This window comes from Prionailurus bengalensis, chromosome C1 (assembly GCF_016509475.1).
Source record: "Prionailurus bengalensis isolate Pbe53 chromosome C1, Fcat_Pben_1.1_paternal_pri, whole genome shotgun sequence".
NCBI classification, from domain to species: domain Eukaryota; kingdom Metazoa; phylum Chordata; class Mammalia; order Carnivora; family Felidae; genus Prionailurus; species Prionailurus bengalensis.
Genome location: NC_057345.1, coordinates 7,765,550 through 7,782,467, shown reverse-complemented (window position 1 = coordinate 7,782,467; position 16,918 = coordinate 7,765,550). Strand labels below are relative to the sequence as shown.

At 56.2% G+C, this 16,918-nt stretch overlaps 1 protein-coding gene across 1 annotated transcript in view; it reads left to right on the top strand.

The window, feature by feature from the left end:
* CASZ1 (castor zinc finger 1) overlaps positions 1 to 16,918 on the top strand; it is a 148,195-nt gene that overhangs the window by 22,824 nt on the left and 108,453 nt on the right. The window contains exon 2 of the mRNA XM_043578558.1: positions 10,113 to 10,266. The gene's annotated coding sequence lies outside the window, so the exon portion shown is untranslated. The remainder of the gene's footprint in view (positions 1 to 10,112; positions 10,267 to 16,918) is intronic.

Here is a 16,918-nt window from a genome sequence, read left to right as displayed (position 1 = left end):
CCCCAGGAGAGGGTCGGTAAGGCAGACCTGTTCCTCCACGGTGTCTCTGCCTTGGTTTTGGAGATGCAGCGCTAGGGAGGAGGTGTGCTCCTGTCTGGTGCTTGGGGCGGACACGTGCCCTTGGTAAGCTGGCCTAGCCTCCGGGGTGACAGGAGGGCTCAGACACTTTCCGGTGAACAGGGACATCTAAGCGGCCGGTTGATATTTCTGATGTGGGGCAGAGGCGGCTTCCAGGGGATCTGCCCTTCTCTAGGACATCTGGGGCTTGTCTACCTTTCCTGGGAACCCTGTCCCCATCTTCAGCCTTCTCTTTCAGAAACTAGGCTAAAAGAGGCAGATGAGTTTACCCTCTCCCTCTGCCCCCACTCCCACCACCAAGGCTGGGAACTTTCTATGAGAGGAGGAGCGAGATTCTACGCCAGTCGTCTGATGTTTCACCAAGGGTGGCAGCCTGGGTCTACCCTTCCAGGGGTTGGGGGTACCTGGGGCTGATGGATGTGTCCTTTCTCTGAGCTGCCATGTGGCCTAGACAGACTTTTAATTTCAGCTTCTCTTTCCCTGACCACAGATTCCCTCCTGTGCCCCTTCTCCTTCATTCCCAGTAGTGGGCTTTTGGATTTCACAGAAGCAGGGGCTTCCTTCTCTCTCCAGGTTGCCTCACCTCATTCCTGCCACAGGTGCTCCATGCCTACCCACCCCCCCCAACAAGTTGCCTGGGCAGTCACCACTGTGCTGGGCTTTCCTCCTCTCTCCCTTCCCGAGCTCAGGGCACGGGCAGGAGCAGAGGGATCTCTGGGACCCAGTAGAGAGGAGTTTGCAGGGCTGGGGACACAGCAAGGGGTGTGGTGACAGATGGCCCGCTGGGTCCTCAGCCATGATGCTCACCATCAAGGCTTCTGCGATCATACAGGCCAGGGCTCCTATTTTTATTTGGGGGGTTCCTTTCCTACAATGTATCGGGCAAGGATTAAGGAGTGAAATAGACAGAAAGAAGGCCAAGAAGTTCGGAAGATGACAGTTGGGCTGGTGGGGAGGAGGAGGGGGAGGAGAAGGAGGAGGAGGGGGAGGAGGAGGAGGAGGAAAGAGGTGAAATTAATTCATTAGAAGAACTTGTTTACTGGCTTTGCTTAGGCGCCTCCATTTTAAAAGTCTACGTTTACAATAAGTCGCTAATTAAAATACAAAATGAAGCAACAGCTATGTTTTTTTTTCCCTTACGCTTTAATTGCATGATTTTTTGTGATGTAATTTCTGGAAACACCCAGTGTACCTCACAAGGCTGATTGTTTGATAAACTAGAAGCACCTGAAACCAACCCAAAAAATAAATATATAAATCCAAGGGAACTTAAGGTAGATTGGCAATGACAGAGAATTGCAGACAGCAGGGAACCAAAAATCCATAATAATAATAAGAAAAAAAAAAAAAAAACCTTTCTAAGGTAAGGACGTTTATCCTCCTTGCCCCGAAAGGAGAACCGTCTATGCCTCTCAGGAGGGGGGAAAAAGCTGAAATGGAAACCCGACCACGGAGGGTAATCGCTCCCTATTCCCCACCCCCTGGTTGGTGCTATGGGAAAAAAAGCAAAAACGACTCGGAATCTTCCCTGGTTCCATTTCTACCCAGGCTCAGTACTTGCTGGGGCTTCTTCTTTCATCATAGACCTTTCAAGGGGATTCTGTGTGTCCCCTTGTTCTGAGCCTCGATGCAGTCCCAAGAGGGAGGCAATGACTGTCCGCCCCCCTGGGAAAAACAAGCCTCTCCATGCCCACAGAGGGAAGACAGCATGTCCCAGGCTTGGGCTGCTAGCCCAGAGTTCCTGGCTCTTCTAGAAGGTAGAGGGAAAGGGTGGTCCACGGTAAGAATGGTGTGCGTTGTCTTTTGCAGACAGCCCCATGGCCTGCCGCCTTCTTTAAGATGCAGACCCGGGTGGTGATTGCAAAACTGCTGAGAAACCTGTCAGGAACTGACTCCAGGGTGGGGCTGGGAGGAAACTGGATCCCGCTGCTGGCAGACTGGCTGCTGGAGAATCCGAGGCCCAGCATCGTCTGTGGGCCCCGGGCCTCCGAAGCGTGGGCATCTGGGCAGTGGGAGCGTGAGACAGAGGGGGCCCGTAACCACACTGCCTTCTCTTTCTCCATCCAAAAGCTAGAAGCCCACTTGGCCAGGCGTCCCAGAGATCTCTCTTTACACTCCCCACCGAGGGAGGAGGATTTGTCTCTTTTTAGGTCTTTTTAAAAAACACATTTTCTCCCTGATTATCACTCATGCTCATGGCTCATTGGAAAAGACCAAAAAAAAAAAAAAAAAAAAAGTGTGAAGAAAACAATTTAAAAATATGTAGCGTGGTCATCAAAAGCAGGGGTTAGGAGAACAGAGGGACCTGGGTTCGAAACCCAGTTTTGCCCCCCAGCAGTGTGACTTTGGGTAAGTTCCTTAAGCTTGCTGAATCTCAGTTTCCCCATCTGTAAAGTGGGGATGATGATCGTGTGCGTCTTGGATTCACTGTGAGGATCCATATAAAATATCGAGCACCGAGCCTGGCACACAGCACGCGTAAACGTTAACTATTTTCATTATTATAGTTAATAATGATTATTCCACTGCTTTGAGATATAATAGGCTTTTAAATTTTTTATTAAGAATTTTTTGTTTTTTTACATCGATGAAATTCTCTGTCTAACCCTGCCCCATCCAATACCGTAGCCTCTAGCCACATGTGGCTTTTTAAACTTAAATTAACTGAAATCAAGTCAAATAAAAAATTCAGTGCCACAGTCAACAGCCGCTGTGCACTTCAAGGACTCCGGAGCCACATGTGGCCAGCGGCTGCCATACTGGACAGCATTCTAAACAATAGAGTCATCTGGGGTTTCCTGCTTTGGGCCAATGTGTGTTAACGGCTGCATAATAGTTCATGATGGGGCTGAATCACCCTTCTTATTGGTGTGAGGCTTTGTCCCTGGGTGTTTGGAACATCTTCTGGGCTCTGATTGGGCCTGCTGGGGTCGCCTGGTCCCACACTGATGCTGTGGCGCTATCTGATTGGTGCCAGGCAGCAAGGGGTTCTGGGAGGAACAGAACCTTGCCCGCTGATTGGCTCCCAGTGGTGGTGCCAGAGTAAGGGGCGGGGCTCTGCTTGCCCCCAGTTGGCCCTGGCAGAGCAGGAGGAGGCTGCCTCCCCGGAGCCCCCAGTGTGTCCCCTCAAGCTGGCCCTTGCACACGGTCACCTCACAGGGCACAGACCAGGGAGAGGAGGGACGTGTTGGAGGTAGTAAAAATGAGCACTAATGACCCACCCTCCAGTGACCTGAGAGTCCCAGGTGTCCCTGAGAGCCCCCAAGGACCAACCCCTAGCAGGAGCCCCCCCAGGGAGCAGCGGGCAGCCTTCCTTGGTGGGGACCGAATGCCTTGGTTGGGGGGCCAGCCTGCTCAGGCCTCCAGATCCTAGTGAGGGTCTTCAGGCTTCTGGAAGGGCCCAAGTAAAGATGGCTGCGAGGTTGCAGGGCAGGGGGGCTGGGGATCCCAGGTCCAGGGGCAGCTCCAGGAGGACCTCGCGACGGCAGGTGACCATCCTGTCACGGGTTGGTGGAGTGAGTGCATTGGGGTGCTGGGGTGATGCCGAGGTTGTGGCTCGAGCCTCTTCTCCAGAGGGGCCGTCCGCGCCTTCCTCACGTGGCTGAGGGCAGGGCTCTGGGTGGGGGGCTGTGGGCAGGACCGCCTGGGGAAGTGATCCCCGGAGCAGTGGGCAAGACAGAGAGGGAGAGCCAAAACCGGACCTGCTGATGTGGCCCTTTCTGCTTGCAGCGGATCATAAAATATGGCTCAGATTTTCATTACGGGCTCTATCGATTATCTTCTGGGACGGATGAATTATAGAGAACATTAAATTTTTTTTAAAAAGCAAGTGAGAGAGGAAATATCTGAATGAGTTTGGGTGGTCGATGGCAGAAAGGGCTGAGCCACCAAGCTTGCTGTGGCCTCCGTCTCCGAGCAGGGTGAGGACCAGACCACTCAGGGCAGGCAGCCTCTGACTCCAGCTTTCGGCCTCCCTGGAGCTCCGCCGGCCTGGCCTTGGCCACAGGGGAGACCTGTGCTCCCCTTCGCGCCCCTCGCCTGTTCCCCGTCCCCTCCAGGGATCTGGCTAGCTTCTGGGAAGGCAGACAGTTGGGCTGTTCGCAGGGTTCTGACCCAGAAGTAGGGTCTTTCCCAGGCCTTTGGGCCTCTCTTGCTGGGAGGTGCTGCTGTTGGCTGGAGATGGCCGCCCGGGCGGGAGGGAAGGCTCACAAGGCCTTCTCTAGTCAGGGCTGGGATGGGGACTCCTGAAGAATGTGACCACCTGGGCCTGTGGGCCACCTCCACTTTTCCCTGCTCCTTGTTCCTCCCATCTGCAGTCACTGGCTTTGGAGGATTTCTGTTTTCCCTTTGGAAGCTTGAGAAAAACATGTCTGGGTCCCACTGCTGTGCATTTCGGTCCAGTCTGGAAAGAGAGCCTCCTGAGAGCCCATCTCTGCCTTCTTCCCTCCCCAACCCCTCCCCTTCCCCTTCCCTTGCCACGTGGTATCGTTTGAAAGTGCCACCCAGGCCTGGGTTCAAACCGCTTCTGAGTGGGTGACCTTGGGTGGGTTATACCCCTCTCTGAATCTTACGTCCTCGTCTATCCGGTTGAGACGATAGCCCCCCTCGTTGGGTTCTTGCGATGATTATACATATTGATGTATTAAAATCCTTAGCACCTACTGCTTAACAAACATCGGCTGTTATTTTCCTGGACTGTGGCGGAGCCTGGAAACCCTACCCCCGCCTTCCTTCAGCCTTTTTGATTTAGTATTCCATTTTATAGACAGGGAAACTGAGGCACGGGGAGGTTAAAGTCGCTGGCCCAAGATTACCTAAATTGTAAACGGCAGAGCCTGGATTCCTACCGGGCAGTCCGGCTCCAAAGCTTGTACGCTAAACACCGTGTGGCACTGCCCCCGTGATCTGGCAGGGTGACGTACGTGTGTGTGCCTGCACGAGTGCTCTCGCACGAGTCCCAGCAGCCCTGCCCTCCTGGTGGTCTCCGGCCAATCCCTCCTCCCGACCCTCCCACTTGATGTGGTTCCCTCAGGTCACTGGCGACCCCGGCATTTTCTGGGGCCCTGTTCTGAGTGGAGTCTATCTCCCTACCCCCACGCTGTCCTCCCCGTCCCGGCTTCACCTAGGCTGCCGTGAAAAGGTGGTGGTTTCCATGGATATCCGTCTCCCTCTGGCGACACGCCCTTTTTTGTATAACTCTGTTCCCTAGAGTTGATTGTTTTTGGCACACAGCTCTGTAAACTCATCCAACAATTAAAAGGGGGGGAGGGGCGGAACAAAAAGGAGACAGTGACTGGGGTGAGCGATACGCAGGAGGGGCTCCTGGGGCGTGGGTCCCCTCTCTGTCCCCGGTCGGCAGCGGGACGGCACCTGAAGCGCAGAACGGCCGCATAACCCGCTGGCCGGGAGTTCTGCTTGCTGAGTTCTGAGAATTCACAGAACTCCACGTTTCCTTCCATTTGAGCTGTGTTCTTCCCCCTTTTATTTCTCCCTCAGCGGTCAGGGGGGCCCTTGCGCAGAGCCAACAGCAGCCATCTCCGGAGGCCACCTGAAGCCCTGAGATGCCAGCTCGGACCAATTTGAATATCTGCTGCCCTTGTTTTGGTTAATTGTGTATGTGTTTGCTCTGTTTGTGTACCATCAAATACCTACTGCGTTGGGCGGACCCGTCGTAGGCCGTGTGAGATCACAGATGAAAAATGCAGTGAAAAACATTTTCGTGCCACAACACATCATGTAGGATTTTTGTATTAAGATGTGGATTTTTTTATTGTTTTTTTTTTTTTTCTTTCCCCTTTTCCATACAGCCCGAAGTTGGGCAACGTACCCGTCTGTGTTTTTGTTTTCACTCCGGGTGGTTTCTGAAATCTGCTCATTAGGGCTTTGTCCTCTCCGCGTCCTAGCCTGACCTTCTATCTACCCCTTTATCGTCTCTGGTGTAGATCTTTCTACAGTGGAGGTCACCTCCTGTTGTCTTCTCTCCCCCGGGGACGATGGGTGCCCTGGCCACACCCATTCACCCAGGTGCAAACTGGGCTCCCGAGTCCCTGTTTCTGAGTCCCACATCGCCGAGGCAGACGTGCATTGCGAGTGGTCTCAGTGAGGGGGAGCCAGCAGAAATCCATCCTCATGGTAAAGCCCTTTAGCTTGCCCCTTGTCTGGAGAGAAGAAATGGAAGCTGTCCCATTCCCACAGAACCTCATGACTCAGAGCGGCCCTCTTCTGGTGGCCTTCTTGTCCCTGTCTCGCCAGATGACAGCAACGGGCTGCTCAGACCCCTTCCCCCTCCCGGAGGCCATGCCCGCAACTGGGACCCCATTTACTAAGTAGGTTCAGGGGTTTCTCCTGCCGACCAGGCACCTCACCATAGGCCTCACCTGCCCCCGTTCACAGCCCAGCCAGAAGGAAACACCTAAGCATTAGCTTCGTCCTTCCTCCTTTGAGATCTCTGAGTGCTTTCTGCCGGCTCTCGGGGGGTTGATGGAGACCTGTGGGGGGGCAGGAGGACTGAGATACTGGAGGGGAAAGAGACCAGGGGTGGGGACAGAGAAGAACTGTGAAGTGGTTTGGGCCCTGAGTCCGGGCCTGAGCTGTGTGACCTTTGGCGAGTCACTTCATATCTCTCTGTGCCTCCCCTCCCTAATCTAAACACGGGCCCTAACGCTTCCTACCTCACGTTGTAAAGATTTGGCGAGATCACACGCGTACGATACTTAGCGTGGTGCTTGACGAATAGAAGGCATCACGTAGGCCTGCCGGCAGATGAGGGTGAAAACCTCTCAGCTGCTGTGCCCTCCACTCCCGACGTGCCCTCTGTCACATAGTAGGAGCTCCGTCGATACTTACCGGCATCCGTTGGAGGAGGATCGGGTAACCGAGCGGTCCCCGTGAACCTGAAAGTTGCTCATTCATGGCGCTAATGTTGGAGCGCGAAAACCAAGGTGCAGGCTGTGCTTAGGGGAACCAGAAGGAAGGGAGCCTGAAAACAGCCGGTGAAGTATTCTGTCGCTGGAGAGGGATGATGCTGTGCCGGGCCCGTCTGATCCTGACACGGGATCAGGGACTAGTTCAGTTCCACAAACACTTACGCTGCCCACTGTGGGCCAGCTGTTGTGCTAAATGCTGAGGACGCAGAGATAATTAGGACCTGGTCTCTGCCCTTGAGGAGTTAAAAACCCAACGGCGGAGACAGACTCGTGAACAAATTACTTTAGTCCAGTATGGATTTAAATGCCACAATGAAAGATGTGTGAGGAGCAGAGCAGAGAGGCATATGGCCTGTTTGGAGTGGATTCTGGAAGGTTACCTTGAAGAGGTGTGGAAGAAGAAGGTGGTGGTAGTCGAGGACATTGCTGGAGCACCGGTAACACCTTGCTCATCTCTTGGGGATGACCCTCCAGCCCTGCTGGGTAGGAGGGAGAAAGGTGTCCTCTCCATCTGTGAGGAAAGGGGGGCCCTAGGGAGATCGTGTGGCCTGTCCCATGGTCCACGGCAAGTTAGGTGGCCGGACTGGGGCTCAGACTCACATCTTCTGATTCTCGGCCCAGTATTATTTCTGTACCTACACATGGCTTCTCACCCCTTCACCCTGGAGCTGCTGGCCAGAGAGCTGTGTCTTCTGGGCTCTCCACCTACTGACCGAGATTCCTGCTGTTGCCATGGCCCCCGGGGCCTGTGCCGTGGGAGGGCCCCGACCATGGCAGGCCCCAGGGCCTGTGCCCTGGATTGGTAAATAGGTCAGGCTGCTTGCTTGGGGACAGTCCCTGAGCAAGGCCACACCTTGGCAGGGCTGGAGGATGGCAGGAATGGGGAAGACTGAGGAGGAGGGGGAGGAGGAGGCTAGGCCACACCCTTTATTCAGCTGCTCTTGCTTTGCCAAGGTGAGAAGCTCCCTCTGCCCAGGGCAGGCCCCTCCCTCAGCTGGAGGAGGCTGGACAAGGGCCCCACCAGGGCCTGGGACACCCTGGTCCCCTGTGACTGGAATCCCCTTCTGAGCCAGGGCAGAAGAACCTGGTATGGTTCACATGCCCATTTGCGTGTGGTCAGACCCTGGTCTTTCTCGCTCTTTGCCAGAAGTCAGGGAGGTGGGAATGTTCCCCTTGACCTTTCCCCTGGGAAAGGTGTGTGGCTGGAAGGGGAGAGTGTGAGCCACCCGTAGAAGATGCTGGCTTTTCAGGTGGGGCAGGGGTCGGTCGTTCTGATGGGATATTGGAATAGAATTGTCCCTTCCCACCCACCCCCCCCCCCCCCGCCCCACACACAGCAGAAGAATGTTCTGGGGGCGGGGAGCTGTAGGTGGTCTGAGGCACCCCTTCCTCTGGCTTGGAGATACTTGGCTGGCGGGTGGGTTGCCCAGGGCTTTGGGGGATCCTGGACCAACAGGCAGGGGAATGGCAGAGCCCAGAGAGTAAGTCTCCCTGTGGCCCTGAAGTTCCCATTAAAGTGTTTTTTCCTCTTTTTTAAAGAAAAAAATATTCCCAAACTGGAAAACAAAGGAAATCCACTTCCCCCAAATCACACGAAACTCACATTAGGGGCCTGGCGGGAATCCATGGAAACCAGGAAACCCGCTGTTAACCCTGTATGGTGCTGACGGGTGGGGTGGGAGCGGGGCGATCCAAGCCCAGGGCCACTATCACTGGCCCATCCCCGTGGCCCGTGGCCGTGGCCCAGAGCAGAGGTGGGGGCAGCGGCTGCTGGAATCTGTCACCTTCACTGCCCAACAGCCCCTTCCACTGGCCCGACCTTGGGAGGCAGGAGAGGAGGGGTTCGTGCCCTCGAGGGAGGCTCGGGATCAGAGGGCTGGGCCATGTTGGAGAACCTGCCGGGTAACTGCCCACACCATGCCACGCTGTCGAGTCAGGCCGAGCCCACTCACACGCTTTGGGAGCGAGCACACAGGTGGTGTGGATGGCCCGGTCGGTCGAGGGAGAAGGAAAGGACTGGAATTTCAGCCACCCCACTCCCTGATGCCAGCCCCGTAGGCACGGTGGGTGTGGGAGCAGATGGAGAGCCCCCTTGGAGTTTCCGTACCCCACTCTCACGCCCATCGGGCTGGACCTCCAGGCCTGGGAGCGTGTGCACGGAGGTCCGGTGCCGGGTTTGTGCTTGCACGCGCACAGGCTAATTTTTCTAAAAAGGCCAAAAATATTTACAGATTTGAAGTTGAAACGCAAACAGGAAAAGCCCTTTAAAAAGTGAGTGTAGTGGATATTCAAAACAGGAATCACCATGGAAACACCACAATATTTGCCTAAATTGACACAAAGGTTGCTGGTCGCAGGGCACCAACTTTCTTTGGCCACATTTTTTTTTTTTTTTGGCCCAACACCTATCACGAAGGAATCTCAGCGGCCCCCTTCTGGGCGCGTGCACTCAAGCTCTTTTCTTTTTTACGGGGTGCGACGGCGCAGTAGCAACGTGGACGGTGGCGGGGGGTGGGCAAGAGGAAAAGAGAAGAAACCAAACTGACCCATCCTGGGTAGCTGCAGAGACACCTGTTGATTCTGTTTTTAGAGACTCCCACAGGGCCACTGGGGGGTCATGGGAGCAGCTGGGAGCCGGCCCAGGGAAAGTCTAGAGGGAGTGGAGGTTGGGGAGCCCGAAGCTTGGTTCGGTTGCGTGGGTCTGATCTGGCTTCCAGCGTCAGCTTGATCCACCGTCAGGCTGACCTCTCACCCGGGGTGCCGAGCCTTGGGTGTGATCACTCTGTTATTACCTGGGGGTGGCATCTGATTGGCCTCTTATTGTTTCTACCTGTCTGCTTCTTTTGTTAGCTGTGACAACTGCTTTGCAGTTGGCTAATAATGGTGCAAAGGGTGCACTGGTTGTAGGGTCAGACCTGGCCCTCACCGCAGCCATGCCGTCCGCCGATTGGCAGGCAGGGTCCGAGAATCTCTTAGCAGCGACTGCCGGATGGTTCCCTACCACGCCGAGTGTCGGAACCGTGCCGTCTTGTCGTCCGTCCTGTCTTGAGGGGCCACGTGCATCTCAACGGGAGTCTAATAATCTGTTTTCCCTTCTCGTTCCGGTAGCAAACAGACCTCGCTGACTGAAGGCCAAGACCCCTTCCATCCCATCTGCCCTTCTGGCCACCACGGTTGTCAGCCCTCCCGTAGAAGGGGACCCTGCAGCTCCAGTGGTGCACAGTGGAATGGACTTTGGACCCCGGTCTCTTGGGACACAAAGGTAGCTGCTCCTGATTCCCAGATGTGTCTGGGAGATGTGGGTCGGGGCTGTAGTTGGCCGGTGTGGGGGTTCCTTGTTGGGAGAGAGCCCCAGTAGGCCTTTCTCAGGAGGGTTCTGACCTGGATGGGGTTAGCTCAGGCACCCTAGGTGAAAGTAAGAAGACACAGGATTGAGGACGGAGCCCGGGCCTAGGAACAGGACACTGTATATTGGCCCTGGCTTTGACATTGACTCACTGCTTTCTCGGTGTCCCCACCTGTGATATAAACAGATTGGAATAATGGCCTCTAAGAATCCTGCCACTGAATGGTGCCAGCAGCACGCGGGTACTCCAGGGGAGGCCTAGAGTCCTTTCCGAACGTCACCTCTGGGAGCGGTGGGTCCGGTCCCTCTGGACTGCCACGCTGTCCGCAGGCTGCCACGCTGCTCTGAGTTCACATGTGACTTGCTGGGGGCTCTCTCCAGCCCAGGCAGGACCCTCCTTAGAGGAGAAGCCACAGGTGTCTTTTGATCCAGGCTCAAAAATGACCCCTCGCTTAAGGAAGGTCACTCATGCCAGGGATGGGCAGTCTATGAGGCTGTACTGTCAGATATTTGCCTGCAGGTATATCAGACGTGGTGGTTTTTGCTGGGGGGGGGGAGGGTGGCAGGTGGGGTTGACACACAGCAGGTGCCTCACTACCTATTGGTCATTATTCAGTGTTCTCTTAGGATCCCAAGGGAACCAGCCCAGAGAGGTTGGTAGGACAGGGGCAGAGGTTGAGGGTCTGGAGAATGGTTGGGAGGGTAGAGGCCTCGAGCCACGCCTCCCGTGTGAGCCACACAGGATTCAGCGGCCCCGGCTTACCACCCTGCGCCGTCCCTCCCCAAGGGCGCCACAATCAGGCGTGTCTTGCCCCTCCCTCCATGGCCAGGCTCTGCAACTCTGGACTTTGAACTTGCAGGGAGGAAGCGCTTGGCAGTGATGGGTGCCTTGGTGCCCACTGGGGTCTGAGAGGTCCCCAGAGCTGTAGGCCTGCTTCGCGCCAGACCGCGTCACCTCAGGGACTAGCAGAAGCCTTGGATGCAGCCAGGGATTTGCAAATCAGATGTAAATGTGGCCCTGGGTTACTGTGGAGGAACAACTGTGTGGCCGAGACTCTTCTTCCCGGTGTCCAGAATGTGATCACGCTCTAGGAGTTGGTGTGGCCACGTTGGAGGCGTGCCGCTGTTGTCCGCCGATGGCCGTGTCGAGACTGTCGGCAGGACCATCTTGCTGGGGTGTTGGTGCCAGCGCCTGCGTGTCTCCACTTCTGAGCTCTTCTTGCCTGACTCTGCTTCTCTGATGATCACGGGTCCTGGGAAGGCAGGCCCACGTGTCTTCGAGCCTCTGGCTGCTGGCCTCCCTAGCCACGCCTGGGCCCAGTGCACGAGCAGGTTGCCAAAGCGCCCGTGGAGCCCCCTTTGAAGGGGGAATGTTGCCCGTTCTGTTCTCAGTGGCAGGCTTTTTGTTTTCTTTGTTCCCTCGGCAAAACATGCCCATTAGTTTTTCCCTTTCCGAAGTTTCCACTCACTGTTGACTCCCAGGGGCCATGCCGGCATAGGGTACGGGCTCCACGCGTCCCGTGGGGCTCCCGCATCCTGGCATCGGCCGTCTGGGGCTTGATAGTGAAGCTTGGGGACTCTGAGGGCTCCGAAAGGGAACGGCGCGGCCAAGCCCCGCTGCACTCACTCACTCCTTTCCAGGTACTGGGTTTGGCCGTGGGCCCATGTCGTCTGTGGCAGGGCTGATCTGTGGTCTCAGAGGTGCCCTACCTCAACTCGCCAGAGTGTGGGAGAGGGGCGAGTCCACGCTGGCACCTGGTCCGCAGCCCCGTTCCCGTCTAGCTCAGATTCTACCTGTTTCTGGCTGCGCCACGTAAGATCTGGTAATGTTTATTCAACAGATCCTGAGGGCCTGGTGTCTGCCAATCGTTGGGGGTAGAGTTGGACAAGACAGCCCTGGCTCTCCTGGAATTCTGGTTGGGCAGGCAGACAAGAAACCCACAAAAAAGAACAAGGCCACCATTAGTGCAGAATGGACACGGGACGGAGTAGTGGGAGGTGTGTGGGCAGTCAGAGGAGGCCACTTTGAGGAGGTGAGAGTTAGCTGAGATGGGAGGATAGGAAGTCGACAACCATCTGAACCAGCTGAAGGCAGAAGAATATTCCACAAAGAGAGCACTAGTCTTAAGGTCTTGAGGTGGGATGAGCTCAGTACCTCTGGTAACAGAAAGAAGGTCCTGGTGGCCGGGAAGTGGATGGGGTATGTAGGGGTTAGTGAGCTGGGAGACGGTGGGATTTTATTTTTTGGGTGACAGGAAGCCACAGGAGGGTTTCAAGCAGGGAGGTAAAGTGGTCTTGTTTTCGTTTTAAAAAGACGGAAGTGTGGGCACCCGGGCAGCTCAGTCGGTTAAGTGACCAGCTTCGGCTCAGGTCACCATCTCCCGTTTCGTGAGTTTGAGCCCCGCGTCGGGCTCCGTGCTGACAGCCCGGAGCCTGGAGCCTGCTCCGGATTCTGTGTCTCCCTCTCTCTCTGCCCCTCCCCTGCTCGTGCGCGCGTGCTCTCTCTCTCTCTCAAAAAGAAATAAACGTTTAAAACAAAATGAAAACGATGGCTGGGGCTGCGGCGGGGAGAGTGGGTGGCACGGTGGCAAGAGCAGAGACCAAGAGGCCAGAGGGGAGGCAGCTGTGGCCGCTGAGACGAGAAAGGTGGAAATGGACAGAAGGGTACGGAGTCCGTGTGTCGAGAGGGCAGGTCCATAGGGTTTGCTGATGGAGTGAGCGGCGAAGGAAGGAGCCAGTGTCCTGGCTCCAGCTTTACAGATGCCCCCTGTGGCCCTGCATCTTCTCCCCTCTCACGCACCCACCCTGATGGTGCCAAGAACCACCCGTGGCTTTCAGGGGCACTGTGTCTCGTCTTGTGGATTAGGGAGAAGCACCATCCAGGGCACTATGCTGGTTGCTGAGAAAGCCTGGCAGAGAGGATTAGGCATCTCTTGGTCGGCCGCGTGTGGAGGGAGGGCCAGAGGCCTGCTTGTCTCTGGCACCGTTTTCGGTAGGGATTTCCAAGCTGGCTATCCTTCTGGCCCTGAGACTGCACCGAAGCCTGTTTTGTGCCTCTGCTCCACGAGTTCAGTGCCGGGTCGGAGGTTGGACCCAGTCCGTACAGTTCCTCTCACTGTGGCTTTAAATGCGATCCGTGTTCTCGAGGGCTGAGCGTCTCTGGACCCTCTCGCCCGTGCATCCGGTCACGTAGAACCCAAAAAAAGGGTTTGTCTAAGGCCTCCTCCTCATTTCCATTCGGGCCAGCTTAACCTCCAGCCCAGTTTATGGGCAGGGATCCTAGCAATCTTTCCACGTGGAAAGTCTTTTCACAATTTACAGTGTGAGTTCCCATAGGCGGCCTGTCAGATTTGACGTGGGCCACTGTCCCTTTTTCCTGGGCCTTTAATACAAGGCTCTACTTTCCCGGGTCCTGGTGTCACCTGCTCGGGTCAGGACGAGCCAGGCCACCCCAAACAGTGATGCTGTAACAGTGAAGCAATCCTCGACACTCCGGGGTGAGTGCTACACAGCCCTAACCCTGGAGCGAGCACGGGGCCGTCACAGCTGGCTGCGGGGGCCCCAGTGAGTTCTTGCCCATGTTGGCAACATATTCCCAGCCATATGGGCCAGCTCAGCCCTCCAGGAAAGCTCTGGAGGCTTGACCTCCAGGGGGAGTGACAGGAGAGAGCAGAAGGGCAGGCTGGGGACGTCTTGCAGGGGTGACAGGGATGTCCCAGGCGTGCAGCTGGTGCCTCTGCCTGGCTCTGAGGGGGTGTCAGCCAGCATCAAAATGCCAGGCTAAGGCGGGGGGGGGGGCCATGTCTGGGTGGGCAGGCGTGTGTGTCTGTGCATGCGTGGGAGGCTCTTCTGCTTTCTGCCTCCACGGCCTGCACTAGATCCGTGGCCTTCCCTCCTAACTAGACTGGACACTTCCAACTCCATCCTCCCGGGCTTTGATCTGATGTGGGGCTGGCCACTCAGGCAAGCAGGGCTGGGGTCAGGAGAGGTGCTGGCGGAGGGGCCTGGGGGCCCAAGCCCTTTGCCACCCCTGGGTAGCTTCATGCTCAGGAGGATGGCTGAACCGAAAGGCTTGGGAAGATCCTTCTGGTTTCTATTCTGTGTGAGAATTGGGCCTGATCTTGCCAGCACCCCAGCCCCGGCCTCGTTCCTCGGTTCTCCCTTGTTCCCCGGCAGAGTCAGGAAGCCTCCGGGCCCCAGCAGGTGCAGACCCAAGAGGAGAGGGTTGGGGCCGGGCTGGGAGTTCCCGCCTGGCCAGAGCTACCCAGGGGCCCCTCTTCATTCGATGATGCGGTCGCTCCAAAGGAACAGCGGCCCATGGCTTTGGGAGGGTTAACGTCTTGTGGATGTGGACGAGGGCAGAAGCACTTCTGCCCTGCCTCTGTCCTCGTGACCTTGGAGCCTCCACACAGAGGCCTGAGGCAGCGGGTGTAGGGACCCTTGCGTGGCTGCCGGCACCATTAGCTGCTGGTTTTCCATCGAATCCTCTCTGGGCAGGTTCCTCACCTTCCGCTCCCCACCCAAGTTTTCTCTCTGGTTTGGTTTCTTGGCCCCCCCCCCCCCCCCAGAACAGGCACCTTTTCTGCCCCTGAGCCTCCATGTGGTAGCCTGGGGTTGGGACCCCCGTGGCCAGGGTGAGTGGAAGTGGGAAGGTGTAATTAATCACTAGTTTCTTCTCCAGAAATGCTAATCGGGAGAAGCAATTAAAAGCAACTTTTTTCCCTTAGTAATCTGCGTTAAAAGCTGGTAATGAAGTTTAGGGCCGTCGTGACTCAATATTTCAGCTTCACCGACTCAAGTCAAAACAATCCAAGCCCAGGAGTTTGCCGGCAGCTGAGTTGGGCCCGGGCAGCAGCTGGGAGTCCCCGTTCCCTCTCCTCACCCCTCATCGCTACCCCCTGCCCTAACCCCGGCTGCTTCTGGGTAGCAGGCCCAGCCAGGAGAGGAGGGTCTGGGTGGCAGGGGGATGGATCCCCCAGGCCATCCCTCAGGAGACCCAGAACCGGAAATACATCTTTAGGGCAAATGATAGGACCTGTAAGAGGACCACTGTGTGGGGGCAGAGCTGGGGAAGCAGGGGATGGGCCTGGGAGGAGCCGGGTACCTGGGAAGCCCCCAGGGCGGCCCAGGGCCCAGCCACAATGGGCTCTGAGTCTGAAGAGGTGGTGGTCCAAATCTTGACCTTTAACCTCTGGTCTTTCATATGTCTTTTTCATTCATTCATCAAGCCGTACTGAGAGAGGCCGCGAACCAGACCGCAGCAGTGAACAAACGGGCCAAACTTTCCTGTGCTGCAGAATTTGCATTTTAGTGGAGAAAGGCAAATGACAAACGAGATAAAGAAATAAAGTATTTGTTGGATGGCCACGTGTGTCCAGGAGAAAGCCAGCAGGTTTCTAGAATAGAATGGGGAGAGTGCATGGCAGGGGAGGGGTGGGGGAGGAATGGTTTATAATTCCGGGTGTGGCATCCGGGGAAGGCAGCGCTGAGATGGTGACTTTCGGTAGGGACGGAGAAGGTGAGGGAAAGAGCCCTCCTACTCAGTACTTGGGACAAGAGTGTTCCCACCGGGGTGAACGGCAAGCGTGAGCTCCCAGACACAAGAACAGCCTGGCTTGCTGGAGGACAGCTCGCTGGGGAGAGATGCGGTGGGAGGTCACGGGGGTCGCGCTGGGGGGCCCCAGATCCTGCAGGCCTGGTAGCCGTTACCCCAAGTGAAATAAGCTTTTGGAAGAGTTCTGGGTGACTTGATCTGATTAGGCACAAGCTCTGTTTATTAAAAAGCAAGACCCAACTGTCACCAACTCATCCTTTCATGGGGACCCTCGGTGCCCCATCTAGGTGCATCTGTACTCACTGCCTCCCCGGGGTGGGGGGGTGCTCTCTTGAGCAGGTGAGGGGAGTGCTGAGGGCGCCGTTGGACACCCCCCGCCCTAGCCTCCGCCTGCCTGTCCCCCAGTCCTCCTTAGGGAGCGGTTCAGAAACAGGCTCTTGTCACTTTAAGCAGCCCCCCGCCCAGCTTCCCTGGCCTGCTTTATCTGAAGTCCAAGCGCATGTTGTTCCAGGACCGATCCGCTTTAGCTAATTAATAATCTGACAGGAGCCACCCAGGGGATTAGCCGCTGAGCTGAGCTCCACCAAGCCCCAGCAAATGAGCCCTGTACTCCTTGGGGACGTGGAGGTGACTTTGAGGGGTGCAGGGAGAGGGGACCCCGGCAGGCGAGCCGTGGCACTGGGCTGTGAGGTAGTGACCACGGAGGGGAGAGGGCAGGCAGGGGGGCAGTGACGAACGAACGGAGCCTCTGGTAAGGAGGCTGCTGTCCTGAGACGGGCGGGAATGTCCATTTTCCCTCGCTGCCCCGTACAGTCCTGCTCACCTACCTGCCAGGTATTAACCTGCTGGGAAACGGACTAGAGTTGCCAGAGTTAGCAAATGAAAATACAGGATGCCTGTCATACACCTGAAACCAACAGAACACTGTATTTTATGGCAACTAACTGGAATTAAAATAAAAACTTAAAAAAAAAAAATACAGGATGCTCCGTGACCTTTGAATTTCAGATAAAC